This window comes from Dipodomys merriami, unplaced genomic scaffold (genome assembly GCF_024711535.1).
Source record: "Dipodomys merriami isolate MVZ:Mamm:240054 unplaced genomic scaffold, mDipMer1.0.p SCAF_3, whole genome shotgun sequence".
Classification (NCBI taxonomy): domain Eukaryota; kingdom Metazoa; phylum Chordata; class Mammalia; order Rodentia; family Heteromyidae; genus Dipodomys; species Dipodomys merriami.
Window position 1 is genome coordinate 100,131,966 of NW_027204492.1, and position 27,294 is coordinate 100,159,259.

The following is a 27,294-nucleotide window of genomic DNA, read 5'->3' on the forward strand; positions in this document are numbered from 1 at the left end:
TGTGAAGTTCCTAAGTGAAGAAGTATTTATGTTCCAATAAAAGTATATTTAGCCAGGTGCCCGTGGCTCATGCCTCTAATCCTAGCTACTCAGGATGCTGAGATCTGAGAATCATGGTTCAAAGCCAGCCTGGGCAGAAAAGTCCATGAGACTCTTATCTCCAATAAACCACTAGAAAACCAGAAGTGGCATTGTGTCTCAAGTGGTAGAGTGCTCGCCTTGAGCTGAAGACCGACAAAAAAAATAAAAAAATTAAAAGTATACTTACAAAAGGTAGTGGATCATATGTGATCCATAAACTAGAGCTCACTGGTTTTTTTTAAAATTCTAGACAAATGCTTGCTGATAGATTCATATTATCAAGTGAGGAGAATATAGATTGTGAATTATGTTTTTGTAATATTTTAAGGTTCCCCCATAGAGAAAAATATTTCTTATCTACAGTTTTTTAATATTTACTCAAAAATAAGAATACCATTTGCTTGGAATAGGGTAGAAATTTGTAAATCCACTCATGATGGGAATGAGATGATTTGAAATACTTGATACAACTATTATCACTGTTTTGCTATCAAATTTGCAACCAAAAGTGTATCAGTAGTTTTAAATATGGATTTGAGACTAAAACATTTATCTTCTCTTTGAAGTACATTTTTATTTTTCAGCAGCAAAAATACAAGAAAGAATAAAACAAAAATTTAGTTTTGTATTCTTATGAAAACAATTGTGAAATACATAATTATTGAGGCACCTTTAGGTAAATACATACATAGAGACAATCATTATTTTATTTTATTTATTTATTTTTATTTTTTTGTCAGTCATGGGGTTTGAACTCTGGGCTTGAGCACTGTCCCTTAGCTCTTCAGCTCAAGGCTAGTGCTCTACCACTTGAGCCACAGTGCCACCCACTTCAAGTTTTCTGAGTGGTTTATTGGAGATAAGAGTCTCATGGACTTTCCTGCCAGTGCTGGCTTTGAACCACGATCCTCAGATCTCAGCCTCCTGAGTAGCTAGGATTACAGGCATGAACCACTAGCACCCGGCTAGAGGCAATTATTTCTATATGATGTGAAATCTGCTTTCTGCTGTATATCACATTAAGTTTCCTTTGAACTTTATACTTAGTATACTTCTACAAAAGTGGAATTCTCTCCCTAAGTCGCATCCTCGAACAGAAAAAAATTTAATGCCACTCAACTAAGTAACACTTCTATTATAAACTAGTTGAAAAGAGATAACATATATAGTTAGAAACTGCAGGAGATGTCATTATCAGTGGGATAAAAAGTCATTTCAAATACATTATTTTACTTATTGATAACTTTCTGTAATGGTAAGTGAGCTATTTGTATCCTTAATTTGTCAATACACTAATTTGGCAAATGATCTATTGAGGCTTAGTATGTATCCTGCTGTGTGTTTGATGTTCAGCATGCAATATTGATCAAGACAAGCATGATTTCTGGACTCACAGGAAGAAAATTAACTGTATGTGAGAATACTAGAGAAGAACCAGTAGGAATCAATTAACTCAAGGTGGAGTGACACAACAGAGGAATGTCAGGGAAATCTTTCTGTAAAAAAATGGAGTTTTGAAGATGAGATTTGAAGGTCAAGAGTATTTAAGAAGTTTTTAAATGGGGAGAGAAAGGATGGGAGCATTTTAAAGTAAGGTAACTCTATGATTGCTTTGCCAAACAAATGACCTGAAAATATATTAGAGCAAGGGAATTAACAATACCTTAAAAACCAAAATTGACCGGAGCAATTGAGCTCAGTGGTAGAGTAATTATCTGCATTTTATCCCTTGAACCGTATACACACAAAAACTATGTTCAATAATAGCTGCTGGATTGGTTGAAAGTAATTGAGCATGATATCTACTCTGGGCATCAGTAGCTCACACCTGTATTTCTAGTTACTCAGATGACTGAGATCTGGAAGATTGTGGTTTGAGGTCAGCATAGGCAGAAAAGTTGGTGAGACTCCATCTCTAAAACAGTTAGCCAAAAGCAGGTCTAGAAACATGGCCCAGGTGGTACTGCTCCAACTAAGCAAGCAAGCTGAGCAAGCACAAGGCCTTGAGTTCAAGTCCCAGTACTAGATAAAAAAAAAAGTACTGAGAATGTCAGTGGAGTCTACCTAAAGAGGAAATAGGAGAACAGTTATATCTAGGGACATGGAGGAGACTATGCTACTGGGAACTTAAGTTCAATTGGAAATATCCTATTTTTAATTCATAATATTTATATGGGATATGCCTTCATGATGATTCTTTAAACATTTTGCTTTAGAAAAATATCTAAATCTTTTTAAACTTCATACACATTATCATCACTATTGCAGCAGATGCGGTTGGTGCCTTGTGCTCTTCACCTACTTTTTTTTCCTTCACCTACTTCTTGTTGGAGACACAGTGAACCATCTTCCATGAATTCAAACTTACTTGTAGCTGCCAGAATCTCAAGACATTTTTTAACACTCTGAGGAATATGTGACATAATAGGAGTACAGAAGTTCTATAAACAGACCCAGCCAGGATATGGTGGTGAAATCAATGTCAATGGGAACCCACAATAATATGTTTTCACCTCTGTTCTTTTAGAAAGATAATTCTGGGATGCTTTCTCTCCTGTTGTCCATATTACTGGCCTCAAAATCCATATCTGATTGACAATATCTCTTCTCTCTCTCACTCTTTTGATCTATTCTTGCTTACTGGGGATCAGCCCTCAAATTACCTACAGCCATGTCTTTGCTTTGGGGAATGGAACCACAAAAATAGAACAAACAGAATAAACAGAAGGGGCAGAGAAAAAATCCAGAAGACATGGAGAAACTGCCTCCCTATGTCAGTCTGTGTAACTTCCTACCCTATTATTCCCCTTAGATAGCTCAAAAGTAACTTCATCATCTTTCCCTGTCACTAAATGCACGAACTTTCTCTAGAATGTCCCCTTGTCAGTCTTGCAACATCACTCATCTAGTAACAAAACCTCGGGAGTCATCCTGGATTCCTCCTGCCCTCACTTGTCCTGGACAACCATCATTATGTTCAGTTGATGTTCCCTCATCATCTTTCTTTTCTAGATTTATTGTGAATATCTCTTCCTGACCCTCACCATTTTTTTTCTGGACTGTTAAGTTGGCTTATATTAGGACAACCATATTCCTGTTTTCTTTTCCTGGGGAAGACATTGCTATGTCCATATTGTGCATGTGATTAGTAACATCCTATTTTACTCTTTTTTTTTCTGTATGGAGTCTTGGCATGTAGCCCAGACTAGCCTCAAACTTAAAACCCTGCCTCAGCTTCCCATGTGCTGAAATTACAGGTAGTTACTTCCAATTCATACTTAGAAGTATCCAGCTTTTTGTGTTAACTAATACAGTCATAGTAATACCTAATCTTGCTTCATTCTTCTCTCCTATACAATATAGTTGTGTGATCCTTTCAAAAATAAAAGTTTCATGGTAGGATTTTCTTTAAAATATACCACTGCCTTTCCATTGTTCTCAAAATAAAAAGTGGAAAAAATACAACCAAGGGTCTCATATATGACTTTCCATTTTACCAGCTTTTTGTCAGATGCCACAAACTTGTTCCTTATGGCCTTATTGCCTTCTCATGCAAAGCACTATACACCCTAGTCTCTTTGCTTGAAACAGTCTAACCTTGTCTGCACATAGTTCAGGTCTCATCTTTAATGTCATACTCAGAGAAGATACTTTTAATATACAAAGCTATGTTAGTGTGAATAGAACTAGTCCATATTTTTCTTTTAGAGTATACATCAAATCATTTATGTAATTTCTGAGACCATTTGAACTTGTACTTTCCCAGTCCTTTGACTGTGAGCTTCTTAATGACATATTCTTCCTCCTTTTCTCCCTAGCTTTACGGAGCTATAACTGACCAGTAAAAGATATAGATATTTAAGATGTACAGTGATGATATTCTTCAGTATACATTTTAAAATGATTATCACAATCAAAGTAATTAGAACACTCATCACAACAAATAGTTACTTTTTATTATGGATCAAGAGGGTAAGAAAACTACATATTACTCTCTGGGTAAATTTCAAGTGCAGTACAGTATTGATTACAGACAGTATGCTGTAAGTCCTAGAACTTACCAATTTTACAAAGGCAAGTTCATAACCACTGATATTGCCCTACTTAATTGTTGAAGCTCCATTGTCTAAGAATGAGTAATGTCAAAATTAGAAACATAGGCCTTACTCAACTTAGAGATCCAGAAATTACATGGAATTATTACAGATGGGACTCTGTACAGAGTGAACCCTTGATCCATAAGCACCTCTGCAAGAAATAAGTGAGTTTCAAGGGGGAATAGAAAAGAGAATAGAGGGGGCTGGGAAGGTACCTCAGTGGTAGAGCGCTTGCCTTGCATGCATGAGGCCCTGGGTTCGATTCCTCAGCACCACATAAGCAGAAAAACAAAGCCAGAAGTGGTGCTGTGGCTCAAGTGGTAGAGTGCTAGCCTTGAGCTGAAGAGCTGAGGGACAGTGCCCAGGCCCAGAGTTCAGGCCCACGACCGGACCCCCCCCCAAAAAAGAAAAGAGAATAGAGAATGAATAGTGGCCGTGATAGAAGCAACATAAAAACAACTGGAGATTAAGATGATATGTTACATTGCTTTCTTATTCTAAAGACAAAGCTAGCTAGAGAGGTAGAAAAAACTAAGATAGATTCAACATCTTGGCAAGCCTTCCTAATGAGAAATTGGCTACTTTTTAATAGAGCTATCAAAGAACTTGTTCACTCTCTTAATTTCTACCTGAATATATTTTTATTAATTTGATTTATCATGAACATTGTTAGAGTAAATTAGACTCTGCCAGAAAACTACATGGGCATCCAGGCACAAAGAACTAAGAAAAGGTTTATTGCTGGTAAAGGGATGACAAGACCCCTTTGCACAAGGGAGAGGAAGCAAGAAGTGCTAGCTATTGTCTCAGGTGATCTTCTTTATAATCTCCAGATTTGGGGAATCTAGCTACCTGATATGGTTATAGCTATCCCAAAGGAGAGCTCTCTCGGGGAAAGGGAGTTGAGGCTAATCATTTACTGCCTTTACTACATGGGCTAGTGTTGCCTAGGAAAAGAGCATGCTAAACTATGAGAGAGGAGGTTTCTGGACTAACAAACATGTATTTCATTTCTGTCTTATTTTTCCTCTTTTCTTTGTGCTGGTCCTGGCCTTGAACTCACCTGGGCACTGTCCTTGAGTTTATTTTGCTCAAGGCTCACACTCTACCACTTGAGCCATAGCTCCACTTCTGGCTTCTCTCTCTCTCTCTCTCTCTCTCTCTCTCTCTCTCTCTCTCTCTCTCTCTCTCTCTCTCTCTCTCTCTCTCTCTCTCTCTCTCTCTCTCTCTCTCTCTCTCTCCTGTAGTTTAGTGTAGTTAAGAGTCTTTACTGTCTGGGCTAGCTTTGAACCTAGACCCTATCCTCAGTTCTCAGCCTCTTGAGTAGCTAGGATTACAGGTGTGAGTCACTGGTACCTGGATTTTGTTTCATTTTATTTATTTTTACATGATATATACTTCATGAGGCCTCCTGTAGTGACTTATTTACTCCTGTGTTCCCACCGTACAGAATGAGAGCAAGTTAGCTTCAAGAAATAAAATTGTCCAATGAATCTCAGTCTTATGGTAGATGTATGAACTAGAGTACACTGTCACTTTCTTATTCTTAAGCTCATTACATATGGAATTTGGTATCATTTTGCTAACCTTAGATGTATAGCAGACAAAAAATAATCAGATCATAAAATCTAGCTATTCTTCTCAGCTCCCTTTTCCTTATACTCTCTCAACTTTCTTTTTTTTCCATACTTTTTTTATTGTGAAAATACTGTACAGAGGGGTTACAATTACATGAGCAAGGTAATGAGTACATTTCTTATCAAGCATTGTTGCCTCCTCCTTTCTCTTTTGTTTCCCCTTCCCATCCCTTCCCATCCGTGACCCCCCCCCCATGCCAAAGTTGTAAAATTTGTTTTTCGACATAAAGTCTTGCAGTCTTATACATCTCATTGTTGCAATGGGTCCACCTGTATCCCTATTTAAAAAATTTGTTTTTTCCATTCCCCTCCACAAATTATACCAACATCAAATACAGTGAAAACAGGGGTTACACAGTGGGGGAGGGACATACAAAGCAACAAAGAAATCATCTTATAAATATATTAGAAACAATCACAAGAAAGAAAAAAAAAACATTTGAATCCTTATCTTGGTGTTCATTTCGCCAACATCAACTTATCTGACCGTTTCTGTTTGTCTCAGACATATACTAGTTATTGTAAATTACAGAAACCATGGGACCTATGTTTCTTTAGGCCTGGCTTACTTCACTTAAAATAATTTTTTCCAAGTCTTTCCATTTCCTAACAAGTGGGGAAATGTCATTCTTTCTGATGGAGGCATAGAATTCCATTGTGTATATATACCACATTTTCTTGATCCATTCATCTACTGAGGGGCATCTGGGTGGGTTCCGTATCTTAGCAATTGTAAATAATGCTGCAATAAACATAGTTGTGCTGGTAGCTTTAGTGTGGTCTTGTTTGTGATCATTTGGATAAATGCCCCAAAGTAGGATTGCTGGGTCATAGGGGAACTCTATGTGGAGTCTTTTGAGCAACCTCCATACTGCTTTCCAAAGTGGTTGAACAAGTTTACACTCCCACCAACAATGCAGTAAGGTTCCTTTCTCTCCACCTCCCCTCCAGCATCTGTTGTTATTAAAGTTCTTGATTGTAGCCATTCTAACTGGGGTGAGGTGGTATCTCAATGTTGTTTTGATTTGCATTTCTTTTATGGCTAGAGAGGTTGAGCATTTCTTCATGTGTCTATTGGCCATCCTTCTTTCCTCTTCAGAGAACTTTCTCTTTAAGTCTTTAGCCCACTTATTTATTGGGCAGTTGTTTCTTTGAGGATTTGTTGTTGGGGAATTTAATTTTTTGAATTCCAGGTATATTTTAGATATGAGACCCTTGTCCATTGTATGACTTTTTAGATACAATAAATTTCACTCAGATCAAACTGAACTTATCAATTTTGATGTCAGTACTTGGAATGGCAACTCCATTTGGTGACCTTTGAACCTCCTGCTGGCTCATTGTTTGCTTCAAAAAATATTAATTTTCTTCCTGAGTCTACTGGGTAAACATACTCACAAAAATACAAAATCTATAGAATAAAAATTGTCTGAGCATGAGAAATATTGGTTTTGCTTTGATTTCTAGGCTCAAAAGTATGATAGAAATATTTTAAAGAGGACAGGAGTTTTGAAGTATTTTTAACACTAAGTCCCATTTTTAAACACTTTCTTATTTGAATATCAGAACCATAAGTGCCTTTGCAATGTATTATCTTCAATATTTCCTTCTACCTAAAAGAGAAAAAATAATGTGTGAGAAAAATAAATATTGTAGTAATATAAAAATTCATTTTAAAGTCTTCCTTTGGAAATTGCCACATCACCTCTGTATCTCTTCTCACTAGTCTTTGTTTCCTTCGGAAAAATGGTCACTTTCTATTCTTCCTACTGAAGTTTATCAATTTTTTTCTATTTTGTTGAAACATGCCTCTTGTTTCCTATGATTTGTTTTCAATTTTTCATTTTTAACTTTCTTTTCCATCCTGAGCATCAGAAAGGAACCGCCAACCCAAGTCTACTATACTTTTTAACCACAATTAATTTTTCTGTCATATACACTACTAAGAAATCTTATGATTTTCAGTTTATATACTGTCTTCCTTACTTTTTTGTAACAGTAGTTACCTATTGTTATGGAGCTTGAACTCAGGGCCTGAGCACTCCACCTGAACTTTTCTTTTTTTTTTTTTTTTTTAATTGTGAAGATACCGTACAGAGAGTTTAAAATTACATGAGCAAAGTAATGAGTACATTTCTTATCAAGCATGTTGCCTCCTCCTTACTTTATACTTTGTTTCTTTAGAATATATTATATATTAGATCAACTAATTCTATTTGCTATGTGCATATTATTTTATATTTTTGTATACACTTTTTGTCAGTCATGGGGCTTGAACTCTGGGCCTGGGCACTGTCCCTCAGCTCTTCAGCTCAAGGCAAGTGTTCTACCACTTGAGCCACAGCACCACTTCCTATACTGTATTTTTAATTGCTTAAAATCTGGAGTCTTAAGATACAATTTGGTTAATCTACCAGAGAATTTTGACTGTCCCTTAGTTTCTTTGCTCAAGGCTAGTTCTCTACTATTTGAGCCACAGCACCACTCTGCTTTTTTGGTATTTTATTGGAAATAAGAGTCTCACAGGCTTTCTTGCTGAGTCTGGCTTTGAACTACAGTCCTCAAATCTCAGCCTCCAGATTAGCTAGGATTATAGGCATATTCCACTGGCACCCGGCCTTAAGTGCTTTGTTATAGTCATCACTTGTTCCCCACTCATTTTAATTCTTAGTTTTTGACATTGCAAGCTCTTTCATTTTGTTTCACTTTATCTATTCTCAGTGACCCCTTTTGTCCTTTACTGCCATTCCCAACTTGCTCACAATTTTCCTGTCAGCCTGTTAAATATTACTGTAACTTGGAACTTAAATTTTTCTTCACTTATTTATTGTGATTTTAAAAACCCGACATGGTCCTATTTTCTTTTCTTTATGTTCTGTCTTCTTTTCTTAATGTGTGGTATATTCAAGTATATATCTTCAGGAGGGTGGGAAAAGGGTACAGAACTTGAGGGAAAAAGGGGTAAAGGGGTGAAAAGTGAAGCAGTGAAGCTCACTGGACACTGATGAAAGTGAACTATATAATTCATGGGTGGAGACAAGAGGGAGGGACTGGGAGAGAGTGAGGGAACAGATGACACTGAAGAAAGGAAAATTTCTCATTACCTGACTCATGTAATTGTAATCCTTCTGTTCATCACCTTTATAATTGCAATAAAGCAAATAATTATTTTTGGGGGGGTCCGGTCGTGGGGCCTGAACTCTGGGCCTGGGCGCTGTCCCTCAGCTCTTCAGCTCAAGGCTAGCACTCTACCATTTGAGCCACAGTGCCACTTCTGGCTTTTTTCTTTTTGCTTATGTGGTGCTGAGGAATCGAACCCAGGGCCTCATGCATGCAAGGCAAGCGCTCTACCACTGAGCCACCTTCCCAGCCTGCAAATAATATTTTTTAAAAGCAAAAAAAGTATATGGGTAATAACTACATGAAGAAATGTTCAACATCCCTAACCATGAAGAAAATGCAGACCAAAACTTCAGTAAGATTCTATCTTACACTAGTCAGAATGGCTATTTTCAAGAACACAACAATAAAAGTAGGCAAAGATGTGTGATGGAAAGGAACCCTTATGTACTGTTGGTGGAAATGTGAACTAATGCAAGTACTATTTAAATCATTATAGAATATCCTCAAAACACTAAAAATAGACCTACCTTATGACCCTGTTCTAATACTTTGGGGCATATATCTGAAGGAGAGTAAACCAATGTGCCAGAAAGATAACCAAACACCCATGTTTATTGCACCTCTGCTCATAAGAGCCAAACTGTGGAATTAGCTGATGAAGCTAAAAACCAACAAATGGATAAAGAAAATATAGCATGTGTACATGTATGTTCATTCTGATGTGTGTAGGATATAATGTAAGAGAAACCTGGCTTCTCCTTACTCTCTTATGTCTTCTCTGGCCATGTCATTCTTGTTTACACTTTCCTGCCTTGTGTTGCTATCCGCCATAAAGCCCTCACCAGAAGCCCATGCTTGTGCTTTGGCTTTTATACCTATAAAAACTATAAAGATAAATAAGCATATTTTTTCTAAAGTATCTATCCTCAGGTGTTCTATTATTGCAATACAAGATGAACTAAGACAATGTGTGTGATTCATAATTAGTATATGAACTAGATATATGCATGTATGTGTATATGTGTAAGAGTATGTATATCAACTATTGTACTGATGATTCAGAGTGTGAACATAAGCTTGTTGAATTAAACTTTAGGTTCCTGAGCCAAAGTACAAAAGATGAGATAAGTTTAAATGGTCTAGAGGCAAGCTTTAAATGAATCTCAAGACATATCTATCATTAGAGAAAGAATTCACAGAAAATAGAAGACAATTGGTGTTCTAATATAAAGTAGAATTGCATTTGAGGAACAATGTTGTTTAGTTTACCCATAATACTCTATGATGTTTGCCCCGAAGATATTCAGTTAATATTTGTTCAATAAGCCTATAGAAAGACCACATTATCTGTATGATATTTATAAGGTAGATAAATATTTTATTAGAGTTAATAATGAACAAGTAAATGACTCACTTTGAGAAGCTCTTCCTAAATTAATGTCTTATCTTTCTTTGATCTTTGACTTAGTCATACCTTGGCTACATCAGAAGTTTCATAGAAACCTGTAGCCAATTTTTTAGACAATTGGATTAATAACATTTATTGAAATGTGTGTAACAGCTAAGAAGTAAAAGAAGCTAAGCTATCATAATATGATATTTCTAAGGAAAATGATGTTTTCATGCTGCTACTCTCCTTTGTAGTGCATTCTCAGTTTCTGGAAGCCTAATAAAAAGAGATTATCTCAGCATCCTATAAGTTTAATTTTGAAAAACAAGAAACCATGAATAATGGAAATGATTTGAAAACATCTTTGCTTCCATCTAAAATATGAAACAGCTAAATCAGAGGTTCTTAATAATTTAACCAGTGAAGCGGGGCAGGGAGAGGGAGAAGCACCTAAATAGCAGCTGCTTAATGTCCATATCAAGTTATTTCTCCCACTGGTAAACAGCCAAACCATTCCCTGGTCACATTCACTTTTCAGCATTTAGTGATCCTCTCAATCATCCCTATCACAGCCCCAAGAATGTTTCATGGCAACTCTGCAATAATACTATATTACTATTGGGTGCTCAATTTTGAGGTAGTTTATCTTCCAGAAAGGATATGAATAGAACATTAAGTCCAAGAGAAGTGAGCTGTTTTAATGATGGTAAAAATTTTAGACATGTACTATAAACTTCAATCAACTTTAACACAATTTCTCTTATCCAAGTTTTCACCTACATATCTTCTACAAGTTCCTTTTACCAAGTAAGAATAAGCTCTGCTCCAAGTTAGTAATCAATTATAGAGTATAGAATGGAAACTGTTCTACTAGACTAAATTCAGACTGTTGATGCCACAATAGAAAAGCTTTCTTACTCATGGACCTATTATTTCTTTTTGAAAATACATTTAATGAAAACAATGTCTATTTTTTTTTGCAGTCCTGGGGCTTGAACACTGGGGCCTGAGCGCTGTCCTTGTGCTCTTCAGCTCAAGAAGAGCACTCTACCACTTGAGCCACAGTGCCACTTCCAGTTTTCTAGTGGTATACGGGAGATAAGAGTCTCACATACTTTCCTGCCCGGGCTGGCGTTGAACCATGATCCTGAGATCTCAGCCTCCTGAGTAGCTAGGATTACAGGCGTGAGCCACCAGTGCCCGGCTGTCTTTGTTCATTTTTAACAATGGAAAGTATGTAGAAAACAGTGATATTTTGGATTTTTACCTTTGATGCAGATAATTAGAATGAGTTAGTAGACTATGAGAAAATATCAGTGAGATGTTGTCTTAGTTTATAATTTAACAAGGAAGTTTTAAGACCTTATCCTAAGCTAAATAATACTTTTGAAGTGATAGAAAATGACTTTCTCAAAATCAAAGGTATATAGTAATTTTTTTTTAATTTTATTGTCAAGTTGATGTACACAGGGGTTGCAGTTATATAAATAAGGTATTAAATACATTTCTTGTTGAACTTGTTAGCCCCTCCCTCATTTTTCTAACACTTTCCCTCCAGGGCAACCCCTTCCCCAGTTGTACAGATCATTTCAAACATATTTTCTTGTGAATATCCCTGTTGCATCGGTTGCCCCTTTTGGGGCTTATTAACATCTATCTCATTGGGTGATTGAATGGTTCTAATATGTAATGCTTCTAATACTAATATCATGTGCTGACAAACTGCTGGAAAATGGTGAACCTCTTAATTCCTAACTAAGCCTAGTGGATCACAGAAATCTGCATTTTTATTTATAAAGACTCATATACATATCTATTTATAATGTCAAGGATCCACTGAATTATGTGGAAAACATTTGAGTGTAAAATTTACAATGTTCAGAGGTAACAAATTTTAACATTTAACATTGGAATTTCCATAATTTGCTTCTAATTCTTAAATCTTACACTTGAATCAATAGGCAAAGATATGAAATATGTAAGCAAACACACAAAGATTACATAAGACTGCAGTCAAAATAGTTCAGGGAATAAAATGTCAGAGTTAACTGGAATTGTCAATAAAAGCTTCACAAATGTTAAGAATCTGGTCAGAAAGGGAAAAAGGATTAAAATAAGTTACGAAGATATTTTTTGTTGTTGTTGGTCATGGGGCCTGGGTATTGTCCCTCCGTTCTTCAGCTCAAGGCTAGCACTCTACCACTTGAGCCATAGCACCACTTCCGGCATTTTCTGCTTATGTGGTGCTGAGGAATCGAACCCAGGGCTTCATGCATGCAAGGCAAGCACTCTACCATTGAGCCACCTTCCCAACCCAGGAAGATAAATTTAAGAAACAGCTTGAATAAACTTATTTTGTGAAGCCTGAAGGTATATTTAGTATTAGGTGAAGAGCCTAGCAAGTCTAAGACAATGTGTGAATTTGGAGTAAAGAGTAGGAATTTATTTTCTATAAGTATAATGGAGACAAATTCAGGTTTCTGATCATTGTCTTGTGGTGTTTTTAAACTTTTGACTTCACCTTATCCCTACCTTACTAATCTCGTCACAAGATTCACTTACTACAATAGCAGCATTCATGTGAAGGATTATAAATACATAAAAGTGAATGAACTGCAAGCCAAATTCAAGCATATACAAGTCTAATTGTGCTTATTCTCTCTCAAAGAAAGCATACCAGAATGGAAAGGAGAGTACTACTACATTGACAATCTTGAATATGTTCTAATTTATTCTAAAAATAATAAACCATTTAGAAAATTCAGACTTTTCTATCTTTGACACAATACATCTTCAAATGATTGTGATGGAATTGTTTGGCAATACTGAGACAGAAATTAACTCTAAGGATAAGGAATGTGACTTTAGAAAATATTGTATCAGAGCAATGTTAGAAGGTGGTAACTAGTATTATTAAGGTTTTCAATATGGAAGCAGAGAAATCTAACTAGAAGTAGTTCTTGAACCTATGAGCATGCCATGTGTTTTTTATAGATCAAATAATGAGTTACCCACAAATATATAGTATATATTAAGAAAGTGACAGAGATAAAATTATCAAATAAAGGTAGGAAATACTTTTGAAATACATAAGCATGTTCATGATATTACAAGCCACTGAAGCAATCTTTTTTTGATCACTAATTAGGAATGCATAGACCTAGATCTGGTTATCATTTGATATTACTTTTTGGATATTGGAGCTGTTTGGAAAATGACTCAACATTTTAGCTTTTAATTTCCTTAATTGTTAAATGAGAGGATGTTCCCCTCATCAGTCTTTTGAGAATGCTGCCATATGAAATACCTATGCCTTCTATAGATGTTTCTGAGTTACTATGACATACATTTATGTGGACATTGAAAGCCAGTTACTGATAACTTACATTTTCATAGAATAATTTACTTAAACCATTTTTATCATTAGGCAATGTGTTGGCTTTCTTTTGGTAAAATGAAATATCTGATATAATTAATTTATAAAAAGTACAGGATTATTTTAGCTCAAATTTGGAAATTCCAATCCATGGTTTCTCGGCCTGTTGCTTTGGACCTGTAGCAGGCCAGCACATCATGGTGGGATGTGTGGTAGACCAAAACTTCTCAGCTCCTGGGCTCAGAGAACAGAGGGCAGGAACCAGGTACACCATGTTCCCCTTCCCCCAAAAAATTCTCCTTTAAGGTATTCAACTTCAATAATCTAAAGACCTTCCACTAAGCTCAGTTTCTTAAATGTTCTTCCACTTTTCAATAACACCACACTGGAAACTAAGCATCTTACACATGGAACTTCCTGTTGTGTCTTCTATTCAAGTCCTATCAGAAAGTACTACAATAATGAAAGGATGGAATTTCAAATTAAGTATTAAGAAATGGGTCCTTGCAAGAGCAAGTGGGACCAATGGGAGAGGGAAGGGAAATGAAAAGGGGAGAGTGGAAGAATTGTCAAGAATCCATTGTACATACCACATAATTGAGAAATGTAAAGGAAGAGGTGCTTGAAGGGGGAGGAGATTTTTGAATGGGGTGACACAAATCAAGATGCTTTGTTAAATGACACATCCCTGTACAGCTACTTAAAGACAAAAAATTGTTTTTCATCAAAAAATGGGATGAAATATACAAAAGATGTAAATGGTGATATTGAAAACATAAAATGTTGAATATGGGAGTCAGGAGAGTTTGTGTATGTGATTACAATTCTGTTGATATCCGCTTTAAATAGACTTGTATAGCTATAATTGTTTTATATAAGCTCTATGGTAACCACAAAGCAAAAAGCTATAGTAAATACATAAAACAACAAACAGAAAGGATTCAAACCTAAAGAAAACTATCAAACTAAAAAGGATGACAGCAAAAGAGGAGGACAGGTACAAAGGAGCAACAATAAAACCAGAAAACAATTTAAGAATGACAGTGCTAAATCCTTAGCTATCAAATTCTTAAATCAGACACAAAATGGCTGAAAGACAAAAGAACAAAACATACCTATATGTTACGAATTGAAGATGCACTTCACATTTAAGGATGTAACACAGAGCAAAAAGATAGAAAAAATACTTCATGTTGACAGAAAGCAAAAGAGTATAGAACGTACCTATGCTTGTACTAAACAAAATCAATTTTAAGTACAAAAATTGTGAAAAAGAGACAAGGTTAATATATAGTTATTAAGTGTTCAAATCACCAAGAAAATATAGTAGTTTTGTATATACATGAATCAAACATTGGATCATCTAAATATATGAGTTCTGAATGGAGAGACACAATAATAGTAGGGGAAATCAATGTTTCACTTTCAACAGTGGGCAGTGTCTAGAAGGAAAATCATGAGGAAACACTGACTTGAAATACACCCTAGACCACATGGACCAACAGACTAATTACAGAACATTCTATTTGAAAACAGAAGAATACAAATTATTTCCCAAAGTATCTGGAACATCCTCTTTAAAAGATCCTATGCTAGAACACCAAATAAGTCCTTACCTATCTCTTATGTAAAACCATGCCATCATGGAAAAAGTTTAAACACAACTACTTAAAAAAAAAGGTTGTACCATTATCCCTGATATGATAAAATTTCCACTTCCTAAACAGAAATATTAGTTCAGAACGAACCTACTCTCCAAAAGTAGAATTCCACTGTTCCTTTTGAATGAACACGTTAGGCTATGTTCTTGTTTCAGAAACCATAAACTGTAGGATTACCACTCTCCCAGTCTCTCTTTACACTCTTAATTTTAGATCCATTCATCAAAAAAAAAATGAAATTAAACTCTGAAGCATTAGGGAGTATGTAAATTGAAACTGATATGCTAATGTTCCTAGAAGTATTACCATTTTAAGGACATGAATTGTAAACACTGAAATAACTTTTTTGTAACAAGCAATTGTCCTTACTTAGGTCTTACTTGTTTTCTACATTTGATTTTGGTTTCTGTTGTATAGTTGACATTTTTTTGCACTTATGGGCATGACGTGTTTTTCTAAAAGTTAAGTGAAAACATAAACTGATTTTGATGTAGCTGGTATCACTACTGTAGTTACTAAAAGTCCACTCCTGCAATTAGTAATGTGCTTATTCACCCAGAACTTTAAAACCTAACTTAGCCCAACACAGTTATTTCCAACCAATACAAGATAAAGGTTACATTTCTAATGCCATTATGGAAACAGAGTTCAAGACTCCAGTATGTGAATTTGTCAAAGTCTTGTTTTAGTTTCAGGATGTGTTTAAGATTTCACTGAAGAAAGAGCAACCTAGGTGCTATATTGAAATTCATATATAACCAAAGGCAATAAAACATCATACCTTCATATGTCACCAATTCTCTGCATGCTTTTGAAAATCTTCAGACCATTCAATTGAACATTGAATTATATAAGTTAGACTAATAAATAGTTAATTTTAAATAATGTTATTCTGGGACTAAATAACTAGAAACATTGTGTTTCTGTGTTACTTTTTCCTTTTTCCTTTTTCTTTTGCCTGTCCTGGGGCTTGAATTCAGGGCTGAGATGCTCAAGAATAGCAACAGAGCTTCATTCTAGGCTTTTTGGATATTTCATTGGAGATGAGGCTCACCAACTTTCCTGCCCAAGCTGGCTTTGAACCATGATTGACTTGCTAGGATTATAGATGAGAGCCATTGGTGCCTGGTATGTTACTTTTTATTTAAGAAAAAAAATTAAGCCCAGCACTGGTGGATTACACCTCACTATTTTAGAGGCTGAAATGGGGAGACCCATTCAAGGCCAACATGGGGAGAAAAGTTCATGGAATCCCTTCTCAATTCATATCTGGGTACAGGGGTGCATTCATGTCATCCTAAACTTTTCATGGGAGGCCAAGATTGGGAGGATTATAGGTGCAGGCTAGCCTGGGAAGAAAAAAATCCACAAGATTCTATATAAGCTGGGAGACTGGTCTGGAGGTTGTGGTTCAAGTGGTAGAGTACAAGCTGAGTAAGCAAACTGAACAAGCTTAAAATGGTCCATTTTCATCATTTTAAAATTATAGGCAGAAGTAAGATAGTCTCATCATATGGGAATTCAATTTTTTAAACTTTATTTGAGTTGGTACTAAAGGCTCTGCACTTGTTAGGCATGTATTCTACCACCTGAGCCATGACTTGAAGTCCTGATTACAGCAATAAATACTGAGACCTCTATTATGAGTAAGATGCAGTTCCTGAGAACACAAAAGGTGATTCAATACTAATCCCAAGAACCTGATCCTCCTATCATGAATGAAAATGGTGAAGTTCTTGTATGTGGTAGGGAATTTTATTCAATGTGTAACTACCTTTAACTCTCAACATTTATTTTAATAATTTCTAAAGGTAATGGCATAACCTGAGCAAACAAATGCAACACTCATTTAGACTGAATTTTAAATTTAGAAATCATTTTGTTTATACTCAACCTGTAGAACCTTGTCTCCGGTATTTAGGTAGAAGCAACTCTGTTGAATACAAAAAAACTAAAATCAGAATACATTCTTATTTTGGGAATATACAGGAGTTAAAAATTTGGTAGAAGAGTAGCACATTTTCTATAATGAAAACTACATACAGTACTCCAGCTCGTTAAACTCAAGTGGTTATGTGAGATTTTTTTCTGTCTACACTTTCGAATTTGATGACTACTGTTCGTCAATAGCATGGTCTTTTTTATTTTATTTTTTTAATTTTTTTTTTTTTTTTGGCTGTGGGGCCTGAACTCTGGGCCTAGGCGCTGTCCCTTAGCTCTTCAGTTCAAGGCTAGCGCTCTACCACTTGAGCCATAGCGCCACTTCCAGCTTTTTTTGCTTATGTGGTGCTGAGGAATCGAACCTAGGGCCTCATTCATGCAAGGCAAGCACTCTACCACTGAGCCACCTTCCCAGCCCCCAATAGCATGGTCTTTATACTGGTGTCATTCACCTTTTCTCTCCAGCTCTTTTGCACTGGCCTTCAACCTCTTGGCTCTTGTTATTACACTTTGTACTTGAGTTATACACAAAATTCTAAATGCGCAGTAATGAATTTCTACTGTAGCTGTCCCTATCTTCAGATATTCTGAAAAAAATGCTGACTACTTTATTTATAGGCATCATTAGAATGACTATATGAATCTTTCATTCTCTACTTTAACTTGAAGACTTTTTTTTTTCTTTTCCTGCTGTGGTCTCTTTGCAGGATCAGCATTTAAAAAAATCTCTGAGGCAGTAAGATAATTTCCTAAACCCTATGTCAGATACCAGTGTTTAATAAATAAAAAGGAATATTATATTAGTAATCTATTGTTGTGTAACAGGCTTCCATAAATGTGATGGCTTGAAAAAGAGAATAATTTTTTGTTCATTTGATTATCTCAGCTATCACATGGGTACATTCATGGTCAACTAGTAGTTGATGACCTTCTAATACTTGTTGAGTTTAGCCTAAAACAATTTGTGGCTGCATCACTTGTCTGTTAACATTCTATAGACTTACATAGTTCAAATAGAGATGGATGAATTCCAAGTATAACCCATTGCAAAAGCATTTTTTATACAGTTGCTAACATGCTATTGGCCAAAGTAATTCACTTGGCCAATCTGTATGCAAGGAGTAGAGAAATATATTACAGTTATGAGAGCATCTGGAATATTTCATTATGTGGGTTTATATACAGAAAGAAAAAGACCATGAACACTCAATCAGACATGCTGTTATTTTCAACACCAAGAAATTTCCTATGGAATTTATTTAGTCTTCCCTGGCATCAATAGGCTTGGCTTTTATTCTTTCTTTAATATCTTAATTTCTTTTACTCTCTACTTCCTAAAAATAAAAAATACAAACTTAAGTATAAAGGATATCTATACAGGGTAAGGAAATAAAAAGAGACAAATTCCTTTTAGCAGATTTGTTTTTAGTCAAGAGCAAATTTCCTACCTATAGGGAAAAATTAGTAACATTTGAAGACATTTTTGTTGTTATAGTAGGGATTTCTCTGGACAGGAATACTAATAAATAATCCTCATCCTAGAATATCCAAGATAACCACTCAGAGCAAAGAATTATCGAAATCAAAATGTCAATAGTACAAAGGTTGAGAAATCCTGCTTTCATTGAGTGCATGTAGAATGAATTTGTATAATGTGAGTTATAAAAGAACAGGGGGGTATGACTGGGTGGGGGGGAGGGGGGAGGCTGGGAAGGGAGGTGAAGGGTAAACAAAGGAGGAGGCTGCAATGCTTGGTAAGAAATGTATGCATTATCCTGCCCATGTAATTGTAACCCCTCTGTACAGTATGTTCTCAAATAAAATAAAATAAAATTTAAAATTAAAAAAAAATAAATAAAAGAACACTTAGAGATAGAAAATAAAACAAGAAAAAGCAAGTTTTTTTCCCTCAAGTTAGTAAGGGAAGGATGCATTTTTGGGTGATGTCAGGTTGGAGCTATTCCTCAGGAATATACATTGGGGAGGGAAGTTGATGTACTTGATTGTTATAATCTACATTTTGTGGCTAGATGAAATGATTTTTCTCTCCTGAATTAGAAAGAATATTTGATGTATTTTCAGTACCATATATTGGAAATATAACTCTTGGAGTCAAAAGTATTTGAATGATTAATAAATCTTGAATATTGAGTGGAACATGTAAGAAAGGTTTCTGATGATCAGATAATTCTTGGAAATAAGAGTGGTTAATTTAATCACACCAGCTTGGCAATCTGTCACTGATTAAGGTTAGATCTTACCCAAGTCACTTTGACTTTTGGTAAAACAGAGAAGATAATATTTACCCTCAAGATTAGTAATAATGAAATAATATATGGTTATAAAGAATCCTTTTGACATAGGGGATCTCTGAATATATGATAGCAGTAATGATAATATTTCTGGTAATATCTCTTCAAGATACAGCTAATCTTATTTAGATTAATCTTAGTAGTAGGAAGGGATAAATTAGAAAGTGAGGTAGGGAAAATCACATGCTTTAAAAAATGCATAGTTCCCAAATGTAACTTTTCCAAAATTTAGACACAACCAGTTATGAATTCTTAGGTATAGTTCTCTAGGTTTGGTATATATATAGCATAAACCTTCATTGTTCTAAATGTGAATAATTAACATTAAATGAATTATATAACACTTCTGTCTAATAAAATACAAAAATACAGATAAATGTGTTCATTATTTTTGTTGCTATTTCATCACTTGTATATACATTTTATAAATATTTGGAGAGAAGTGAAGTTCTTACCTACATAGAATATATTGTTCTTTCTTAGAATCCAGACATGATTTCTAATTTTGGTAGCAAGTACTTTTGAACTCTTACCTAATTCACTAAGCCACATGTCATCCTTTCAAGTTTCCAGAAAGAAAATATTCATCAATGTGGCTTATGGGTAGTTTATCTATTAGGATGGAAGTAACCAAAAAATATTCCTATGCCCTATTGCACTAAACAGTAATGCAGTCATGGTATCTTTGGTTGTTATCTTCTGTTGGCATGGTATGATGAAGAAAATCTTTTTTAGATATCCGACTATGTAACAGTTATTTATAATTTAGTCAATTATCATTTAGTCAGTTGACCAGTTTTTCAAATAGAAAAGGAAAGCAAACAACGAACATCCACATTCATACCACACAGAGCTAGAAATAGAATGTGTGCTTCATACATTCTTATCAAGCAAAGGAGACCTGTGAATTACAGCAAAATCACGTGTGAGCACTTCAAAGAGAATATGCCAAACACATTGTGTGTTTTTTGAAAGATTTAGTAGTTTCTTTAAAGCTCTAAGTAAAGCTGTTAGTCTGACTAATCATATACCCCAAAACCAATTAAAATTTTAGACTAGAGAAATGTTCTTCAAACACTTTTGAAAAAAAAGAAGAGTTCTTTCCTAAAGCCAACACCTTTTAATTAACAAAATACTCAGACAAAGCTCTACTTTGCAATAGTATATTACACCTACTGTTACGCATGTGACAATGCCAATGTGCCAAAGTCAGTTCATTTTAACTGTTTCGAGTTTAACTTTCTGTCTGCTTGAAAGAAACCTACAATTTTTGATAAGATCATTTAAATTTTCTAACTAAGGCATGACTATGCTACAATCATTACTTATCAGACTATTCAAGTGCCTTCTTTCTACCCTCCTCATAATGGAAAATACTGTAGAAAATCCTTAAAAATTAAAAATAGAATTACTGTGTGATCCAGCAATCTCAGTACAGGGTTTATATGCAAAGGAATTAAAATTACTATCTTAAAGAGTCATCTGCACATCTATGTTCACAATGACCAAGAAAAAATATATGACTATCCCAAGAATTATATGACATATATCACAGAAATGTATTTGAAATACTTAGACCTAAGTCATATATATGTATGTATATAATAGTATATAGAGATGTATATAAATAAATTCAGGCCCTCCAAACCATTAAGTGTATCATTTGCCACAACATGAATAAGTCTAAAGAGCATTATACTAAATAAGACAAGCTAGGTACAGAAAGGTAACTATTACATGATCTCACATTTAAAAAATAAATACATCTGCAGAGACACAGACCAAATAGCAATTACTAGGGGTGATGGTGGGAAAAATGGGAGTTGTAAGTCAAAAGAGTAAACAAACACATATAGAGCACATGCATGTTAGTCTAGAGATGTATTATGCAAAATGAGGGCTATAGATGGTAAAAGTATACTATATTATGGTATAGTTTAATGCATATTTCAGCTATTTTTGCCACAAAATAGGTAACTATGTGAAATGATGGATATGTTAATTTGCTTTACTTAATACTATCTGTATATGTCTATCTATATATCTTACTATATATTTATATAGATCATAAAAGTTTATATCTATTTCCCTTAACATCTTGTTGTATGCCTTAAATATGCACAGTAAAATGTAAACAACAAACAAAACAATGCTAAAACCTAGTAGTGGCATAAAAGTTTTGCTTCCTAGCCATAGATTTATATAATAAAATGTTAAAGGACTACAAAGTGTTCATGATCCAAGAAAACCTTATTATTTTATTTCTCAGGGAACCATTTTACTTAGTCACATTGATCTTCCAAAAGCCCAGACTCGGGCTTTGAAGAGCAAATGAGATTTTTGTCTGGAGAAGGGAAAGAAAAGTTTTTAAGAAGCAGAAAGAATATATGACAGGATATAAGAGTGTGAAATGTCCAGTGGTAATTGAAGAATTCAGAATAGAGACTGAGGTGTGGGGCAGCCCAGAGTAGGTCTCATAAAATGAGGAACGAATAAACACTGACAAAGGAGAAAAGGAAAGTGGAGGGGAAAAAAAATCCCATAAAATGTGCACCTGTCACAACAATACTAGAACATGAGTTACACAAATCATGTAATCTGATCCTTAGGACAATTACATGAGATGGATACATTTCTCACTGTGAAACAGGTAAAGACTCAGGCTCTGAGATGTTCAGCTTAACAAATATGCTAAGCTGTCTTACCTCAAGGTGCCTGTAAATTCAAAGTAGATTATTTATGCAAAGTTTGATGAAGGGACTACTATTATAATCAAAGAGGAGTAAATGAAAATTTAGAGATGCTAACTAAGTAACTGCCCTAAGGTTACACAGCTAAGGATTGGCAAAGTATTTAATTTAACAAATTAAAAATCTATTTGATACTGTGTTCCAGATTCAGGGCTCTTTTTTTCTTGGTTTCCTTTGGTAGAAAAGTGGGGAGGAAGAGGGAACCAATAAATTGACTGGTAATATTTGATCATCCATTGTCTTTAATATTGGTGTCTTCTTAAAATAGCTAACATATCCTGAACAGCAATTATCTACATGTATGTTCTATCTTCTAGTCTTCAAGAACCTATTCCTACAAATTTTTGTTAATTTTGAGGATTCTTCAAAGTTAAGGTAGAAGATTATAACATTACCCAAAAGCTAACTGTATATAGATTTTTGAGTTCATATACATTTGTAATATGAAAGAATTCCATCGTGATACTTCCATACATGTACACAATGTACTTTGAGAAATTATTTTTATTAAAGAGACAGTTCTTCATTATGTGTTCTGTACCCTTGTTGAAAATCAATTCATTATACAAGTGTGTAGATTTATTTTGAGGTTTTATTTTCTGTTCCACTGATTTCTAGCTCTGTTCTTATGACGTTACCATGCTGTATTGATTACTACATTTTAAAAAATTGACTTTAGAGTTGACATTGCCTTCTTAATATGAAGGAATTTCATTGTGATACTTTGAGCAAATTCATACTCTTGCATCAGATTCTCATTCTTCGAACCCTCCATCTTTCCCATTTTGAAACAAAAGTTTAGTTTTACAGTCTTCATGTATATTCCTTTGATCCTCTTCACTTTCCAATATCCCCCTCCCTTCTCTCCCCTCCCTCTGATCCTCTCCTAGACAGTCTTACATCCCTGTCTCATTACCATTTTTATCATTACTATCATCATCATCAACAGCAACATTATCATCATTTAGATCTATTCTCCACAAATAAACAAGAACATGTTATATTTGGCTTTTTGAGTTTGGCTTATCTTACTCAACATGATGAACTCCAGACTCATCCATTTTCCTGCAAATGCCAACATTTCATTTCTCTTTATGTATGAGTAATATTCCATGGTCTATAGATTTGTTAAACAGTTTAATTCATTTATAGGACATTGATGAGCACCTATTTTACAGGGCCTACATGAGATACAAGAATAAAACATAAGCAAGACAGACATGCTTTCCCTCTCTTTCCCAGCAGTGTAATGCAATCTCAGATAGTGAATGCTGAAGGAAAAGAGAACAGACATGAATGATTAGACTGGTCTAGAGGCAAGGTCACCTTCTATTATAATTGCAGAATTGGCTACATTGCATAACCTCTCAGAGATGATTTTGTGTATGTGTGCTGGTACTGTGGCTTGAACTCAGGGCTTTGTTCTGGGGCTTGAACTCAGGTCTTTGTACATTTGCTTGCTGTTTTTGCACTCAGATAACCGTGCCTCCAGTCCATAGCATTATTTTTTTCATATTTTTGTTCTATTTTTGTGGTTCTGGGATGTTAACTCAAGGCTTCACACTTGTAAGAGAGACTACCACTTATGACATTGTTCCAGCCTTCACAGATGACTTTCTAGTTCCTTTTTCTACAATGGAAATTTTTCTATTATTATTATTTCAAATGTTTTTGTGTGTGTGTGCCAGTCCTGGGGCTTGATCTCAGGGCCTGAGTGCTATCCCTTGGCACTTTTCACTCAAGGCTACCACTCTACCACTTGTGCCAAAGTTCCACTCTGGCATTTTTGATAGTTAATTGGAGATAAGAATCTCAAGGAGGGGCTGGGAAGGTGGCTCAGTGGTAGAGCACTTGCCTTGTATGCATGAGGCCCTGGGTTTGATTCCTCAGCACCACATAAGTAAAAAATAAAAAAGCTGGAAGTGCTGCTGTGGCTCAAGTGGTAGAGCGCTAGCCTTGAGCTGAAGAGCTGAAGAGCTGAAGGACAGAGCCCAGGCCCAGAGTTCAGGCCCCATGACCGGACCCAAAAAAAAAAAAAAAAAAGAATCTCAAGGACTGTCCTTCCTGGGTTAGCTTCAAACCTTGGTCCTCGGATCTCAGCTGCTGCTGCTTTTTTTTGGGGGGGGGGGTCGGCAGTGGGCTTGGGTGCTGTCTCTCAGCTCTTCAACTCAAGGCTAGCACTCTACCACTTGAGTCACAGCATCACTTCAGGTTTTCTAGTGGTTTATTGGAGATAAGAGTCTTAAGGACTTTCCTTCCCTGGGCTGGCTTTGAACTGTGATCTCAAATCTCAGCCTTCTGAGTAGCTAGGATTACAGGTGTGAGCCACCAGTACCTAGTCACATTTTCCTTTTCATTATATTTTGCAATTGTCTTAATCCCTTGATTTCTCTAGTCTCAATCCCTGCTTGGCCTTCCATAAGACTTTTGTCTTAAAAACTAGTTTCATCCAGAAAAACAGTGATTTATTCATTAATGTCTGATGATCCTGTGTGTTATCATTCTTCATTGTATTGAATTTTAAATGACATGATCATTTCTGCTCTAGTAAGTACTACTTTTTTGATCATAGGTAAGCATAGAGTCATTCAAGAGTCAAATTTTCTATGCATTGACTTTTAACGGATAAAGCAAGCACTGTCAGACACTTGCATAACCTTGAAACCCTCCCAATCTGTTGTGCTGCCTGGATGTCCACTGTGAATCTATTTTAAGAACCATTTGTCCATGTTTTCCAGTCAGTCTGATGTTCTTCAGTCAATTTCTACAGTGCTATTTTAGTTTTGCTCTCCTGTTCACCCTACCCATGCATCCATTCTAGGCAACCAGCTCGTCTGCTGGAGTCCTTTTTAAGGTTTCTGGTTCCTTTTTGCTTCCATGCACTCTCCTACACAAGATGATATTTTTGTTATGATTTCTTTCATTCAGTCATATAATGCACTTTGATCAAATTCATCCCTTCTAGTGCACTTTGAGGACTGGAGACACGGTACAAGTGGTGGAGCACCTGCCTAGAAAGTGTGAGGCCCTAAATTCCAACCCCCTATATAACAAAAAAGTGGGATTTTGCTTCAGATCTTTCCATGTTTCTAGAAAGAACCTGAAAGTAGTGAAACAGCTTCAAAAATAATATTTCTTTGTTTTCTTTCAGCCATTACTTTTGGGAGTTTTTTTTGGTTTTTGGTTTTTTGGTTTTTTTGTCAGTTGTGAGACTTGAACTCTGGGCTCAGCCATTACTTTTAGCACTAGGTTTTGATTCTATCTCAGACCTAAACACTTTTTTCTTCATGCTTTGTTTGAGTCTAGTTCTTTCATTTGTAGACTTGGTGTCCGTGAAAAATAGAAAAGAAATATTCCTCTACTTCTCTCACGAGGAGACAGCCATAAAAATTCAGCGTAGTACCACCATGTTAGTTAATATATAAGTACCTCCGAAGGAAATTACTATAGAACATATTATTTTGTTCAAGTACTGAGGCTTAAAGTCAGGGTCTCACCCTCCTCGTGACATTTTTTTCTCAAGGCTGGTGATCTACTACTTGAGACATACCCTACTTCTGGCTTTTACATGCTTAATTGAAGACAAGAGGCTCGTGGTCTTTTCTCCTTTAGATGACTTTGAACTATGATCCTATGAGAGTTCAGCCTCCAGGGTAGTTAGGATGATGGACATGAATCACCAGTTCCAGGCTTTAATGACATATTTTTGACATTCTTAGAATAGTTGACCTGCCCATCCAAGATCTCCCACTAAGATCTTCCACCTTGGCCTCTTTCTCTAAAAGCTTCTCTTCTTTGCTATTGGTCTACTAGTTGTATTATGCTCCTAAGACCATTGTCTATAAAATACATTGATTCTGATAACTCAGCTCTGTGTTATTTCATAGCATTTCACACCACCAACTTCAGCCCCTGTAATCTATATACAATTGAGGATGAGTTTTCTCCAACTTTCCACAATTTTAGCCTTTATCTGCAACCTCCCATGTTTGCTCATAGTATTAATTGAGTGCCTATAAAATAGTAATGTGCAACATTGTTGATTACCTACTAGTCTGGGGCACTGAACTAATGTACTGATGCCAACAAGGATGATTCTGTTCTGTTTCTGGTGATTTAATATGTATATTGTGTCTTTTATCATTAAATCCACATAACTGCCCCTGTAATGTTTGCCTTATTATTGTTATTCTTGCTAGTATTTGTGTGTGTGTGTGTGTGTGTGTGTGTGTGTGTGTGTGTGTGTGTGTGTGTGTGTGTGTGTGTGTGTGTCTTGGGGCTTGAACTCTGGGCTTGGACGCTGTCCCTGTGCTCTTCAGCTCAAGGCAAGTGCTCCACCGCTTGAGCCACAGTGCCACTTCCTTATTTCTGGTGGTTTATTGGGGATAAGAGTCTCACGGACTTTCCTGCCCAGGCTGGCTTTGAACCGTGATCCTCAGATCTCAACCTCCTGAGTAGCTAGAATTACAGGAGTGAGCCACCAATGCCTGGCTCTTGGTAGTATTATATTTAATGTCATTTTTCCTTTACTGAAAGGAAACATGAAGCTTAGAGAGGTTAAATAACTTAACCAAGGCACCAGAATCCAGAATTCCTAAAGCAGAGAGCAAGATTATCTCTCAGGTGTTTCCACACTAAGACTTCAGATTATAGTTATTACAGTGTTTAAAGCTATCAATTTTAATTTAAGATTCCTTTATAACCTTCATGACAGTGTTTTATGTCCAAATAGGAAGACATTACTAGGTCTTATTTTCCAAAAATAATGTACATTGGTACATTTTATTATTTTATATTTATTTATAAATATTTATATTAGTTTACATTTTATTATTAATCTAGAAGGAAAAAAATAAGGTAAACTTCTGTCAGTATAAAATAACAAAGACAAGAACATTTCATTGCCTGTGATTTCCCTGTGTGTTC

General features: G+C 35.6%; 1 protein-coding gene across 9 annotated transcripts in view; it reads left to right on the forward strand.

The window, feature by feature from the left end:
- The window catches only part of Dmd (dystrophin), a 2,040,854-nt gene that overhangs the window by 1,379,368 nt on the left and 634,192 nt on the right, over positions 1 to 27,294 (forward strand). The window lies entirely within an intron of this gene.